This window comes from Apium graveolens, chromosome 9 (assembly GCF_009905375.1).
Source record: "Apium graveolens cultivar Ventura chromosome 9, ASM990537v1, whole genome shotgun sequence".
Lineage (NCBI taxonomy): Eukaryota > Viridiplantae > Streptophyta > Magnoliopsida > Apiales > Apiaceae > Apium > Apium graveolens.
Genome location: NC_133655.1, coordinates 146,917,596 through 146,922,064, shown reverse-complemented (window position 1 = coordinate 146,922,064; position 4,469 = coordinate 146,917,596). Strand labels below are relative to the sequence as shown.

Below are 4,469 nucleotides of genomic sequence, written 5' to 3'. Positions count from 1 at the left end.
AAAATAAAAGTCTTCTTCTCCGTAGCCTTCTCGTGCTCTCTAGGTCTTCTTATTGCTCTCTCAGGCCTCCTTGTTGTTAAAAACATCTTTTTATTGGTATATATAGGCTCCAGGATGACCACGACTCTCAAAATCTTCAACTTGACTAAAATCAGGATTCTGGGGCAGAAACAGGGCGCGGACGCGCTATTTTCGGCCGCGGCCGCGCTGGAATAGTGTTTTTAGCGGGGCGGGCGCGCTGGTTCTAGCGCGGCCGCGCTGACATTCTGGAAAAATTCTAACAATTCTTCTTTTTGCCATATCTTGAGTTCTGCTCGTCAGAATTAGGCGATTCAACTGCCCACACAAAGCTAACGAGATTTTCTACAACTTGAGAATGGCTTAGGCTTCCAATTCTGATCTCGTTTCATCATATTACCTTAAAAAGCTTCTTTCTTCATTTAATTGATGCCTGAAATGCACAAACACAAAAACACATCAAAAATACCAACAACTTGAGTCCAAAACGCCAACTTAAGCCTGAAATGAAGCATTCCAAGTAGATATAAAATCCACGTATCACACCCCCAAACTTGAATCGATGCTTGTCCTAAGCATAAACAAACTCAAAACTACAAAACAAACCTAATACATGAATGCAACTACGTGAATGTAACTAAATGATAATGCAATCGATCCCTTCAGAATAACCATAACCAAATTAATAAGCCAATGCCTTTGAGAATGCAATGATTCAAAATAGAGCTCGAAGAAAATCTCACAAACCAGAAATGTGCGAATGTGGATGCTTAATAGATATATTCTCGACACTAGATCAATAACTATAACTTATCTATCATCGAAACGATCACAAGTTTATAAATAGAATAGACAATAAATGCATAATGACTCATAACACCTTCATCCTACTAGAGTTACACAAGGATTCACGCTATTATTGAACACATAACAAATATGCTTATTTGATCGTGCAATGAATGAGGTCCCAAAAGACTTATACAATAATATCCATGTAGCGATCGTTAGGTTAGCAGATCCTAGACTATGAAAAGCCTTAGATCACTAGGCACAAAGTCCCTAAGAACTTAATAACTCGAGTATTAAAGAGCTCACTCTTATTCAATTATGCAAACACATACTGTTTTTTTCTTTTCTTTTTTTTTTCTTTTTTTCAACAATTTCTGAATAAGTGTGTTTCGATCCATCTCATTCAACCCTAGACTACTCATTAAACTATGAGCCGGCTACTAGCCATTTGACGCCTAGCCACAACTAGCATCGAAATCCAAGTTTTTCTCTAGTTTAAAAATTCAGTGTTCTTTTGTCATTACGAGAATAGCAAAAATTCTAAATATAAACCAGTGATTAAATCTCAACTAATAAACAAGCATAATTATGATCTAGATCAAAAGCAATCCTATAAGACTTCGTGACTTTTTTTTTTCCTGGCATGCAAATCAATTTTTTTAAGACTTAAACATCCCTTTATTCATCATCACCACACTCAAATCAACATCAACTTATCAAATAACATAGTTCATCTTAAGGGATTATGCTAAATATGCATGCAAATGCAACTATATGAAATCACATAAAAAACAAATAAATATGTCCAATATGAACAATCATGCAACACTATGAATGAAATACAAATAAACATGCAATATGAATCTATATGAATCTATATGGACACACACTACTAATCCTTACATTATCACCCCCAAACTTAAAATTTTCAATGTCCTCATTGAAGGTAATAATAAGGATTTCAGGCATACCTAGTCGTCGGAAAGATCACTCAAATAGTGCCCAAAGCCTGTGTCAAATCTGCAGCAAAACGACGGTGAATGTCGTGCATGGCCTCCATACACCTAGTCACTCTCTTGTACTGCTCATCACCAACACCAGTCCTATCAACTACCTGTTGCACATGAGAAGAACCCTCTGTAGGCACGGGAAGATCCGTCCAGCCACTCTCTACATCATCAAAAATATATCCCAACCCCTTATCATGGGGTGCACCTAAGAATGAATAACTCAAGTGATCTGGCAGTCGGTTGAGCTCAAGTGTGGGAGCTTCTTCAATAGATGGTTCAAAACGCTCCTGAGAAATTTTCAGCTCTGGTAACCCAAGAGAATCGAATGGCATATCCAACTTCCTCTTCCACGGAGGTACATTCAAAACCTGCATTTGTTATGCTCCATCTTCATCTTCAATAACTGATTCCCCTATTAAGGATCTCTCTAAGGTATTTGACTTTGGCAATTTCTCAGGCCTTGAATTCATGACAGAGTCGACCCACTCTACTCTAAAGCACTCCTCTTTAGCCGTGGGTAACTTTATTGCCTTAAAAACATTAAAAGTGACCTTTTGATCATGAACTTCATCGTAAGCTCTCCTTTTTGCACATCGATCATAGTTCGGTCAGTAGCTAAGAATGGTATCCCCAAGATAATGGGAATTTTCTTATCCTCCTCAAAGTCAAGAATTACAAAGTCAGCAGGGAAGATTTGTCCACCTTGACCAACATATCCTCCATAATGCCTCGTGGATATATAATAGAACGATCGGCCAACTGCAAGGACATATATGTCAGCTTCGGATCAGGTAGACCAAGCTTCTTGAAGATAGACAAGGGCATCAGATTGATGCTAGCTCCCAAATCACACAAGCATTTATCGAATGACAAATTTCCAATAGTGCAAGGAATAGTGAAGCTTCTAAGATCTTTAAGCTTCAGAGGCAACTTCTGTTACATCACAACACTACATTCCTCCGTTAGAGCAATGGTCTCTAAGTTATCGAGCTTCAATTTCTGAGAGAGATTACCTTTCATAAACTTTGCATAGCTAGACATCTGTTCAAGAGCTTCAACGAAAGGTATGTTGATGTGAAGTTTCTTGAACACCTCCAGAAACTTAGCAAATTACTTATCCAACTTCTACTTCTACAGCCTTTTAGGAAAATGAGGTGGAGGATAGACCTGTTTCTCCCCTGTATTACCCTTAGGAGGAGTGTGTTCCACAGTTTTGTTCCTTGATTCCACTTCTGCTTCCTTCTGTACTTCTTCTTCAGCCAAAACTTCAGATTCTGGAACTTGAGATTTTTCAGGGCTTGCAACCTTCCCAGATCTCAATGTAATTGCCTTAACCTACTCTTCTACTTCCCTCTTTCCTGGAACTTCTATATCACTAGAAAGCGTTCCTGGTAGTCGATTTAATAAGGAGTTAGCAATTTGTCATATCTGGTTCTCCAGAGTCTTGATAGAAACAGCCTGACTTTGGCATATAAGAGCCTGGTTTTTGCACATAAGCCTCAACTCCTCCAATTCAGATTTTTTATTCGAAGCTTGACCTGCATCATGAGTTTGTTGTTGAAGTTGGAGTTGTTGTCTTGGTGCAAACTGTTGCTAAAAACCAGGAGGATTGAATTGATTGGATCCAAACTGCTGATAAGGCTGTTGTACCACATTCTGATTGTTGCTCCAGCTGAAGTTAGGATGATTCCAGTTGTCAAAATGATACGTGTTTGGAACTGGTTGCTACAATCTTTGAAAGTTGCTCATAAACTGAGCTGATTCACTAGATATAGCGCATTGCTCCGTCGCATGCGAACCTGCACAAAGCTTACAAACACTCGTCCTCTGATGAACTCCATAGTTAGCCAACAAATTGATCTTCATAGACAATGCCTTTAGTTGAACAGTGATTGCGTAGCTGTATACACTTCAAGAATTCCCGCTACCTTGCTCTGTGGCAGTCTCTGGGTTGGATATTGATATTCATTAGCAGCCATCATTTCAATTAGATCATAAGCTTCATCGTAGCTCTTAGCCCATAAGGCTCCACCTGATGCTGCATCGAGCATGGGTCTAGACTGTTCTCCCAAACCATTATAAAATCAATTGATGATCATCCAATCAGGCATTCCATGATGAGGACACTTCCTAAGCATCTCCTTTTAGCGCTCCCTAGCTTTATATAAAAATTCTCCTGATTGCTGCACAAATTGAGTAAGAGCATTCCTGATTGCAGTTGTCTTTGCTATAAGGAAGAATTTAGTGAGAAACTTTTGAGTAAGATCTTCCCAAGTAGTAATCAAACCAGCTGGTAGAGAGTATCCAGCTCTTAGCCTTGTCCCTCAGAGAGAATGGGAATAGCATCAGCTTCACAACATCTTCGGAAATACCGTTGAACTTGAAGGTGTCGCAGCTCTCAATGAAATCCCTAATGTGCATATTGGGATCTTCCGTTGGAGAACCCCCAAACTAGATTGAATTCTGCACCCATTGAATCATGTTAGACTTAATTTCAAAAGTATTAGCCGAGATGGCTGGTCTGACAATGCTAGACTGAATGTCATTAATCTTCGGTTGAGAATAATCCATCAAAGCCTTCGGATTCGCTGCTGGTTCTCCCATTGCAATAAAAACTTCTTCTTCAACTTTTTCCTCAACAAAGACACGAGA

At 39.1% G+C, this 4,469-nt stretch overlaps 1 non-coding gene across 1 annotated transcript; it reads left to right on the top strand.

The window, feature by feature from the left end:
- Positions 1-3,926: 3,926 nt before the first annotated feature.
- LOC141688710 (small nucleolar RNA R71) lies at positions 3,927-4,033 on the top strand. Its single transcript, XR_012562143.1, has one exon. It is a non-coding gene; the product is annotated as a small nucleolar RNA R71 (small nucleolar RNA).
- Positions 4,034-4,469: the final 436 nt, after the last annotated feature.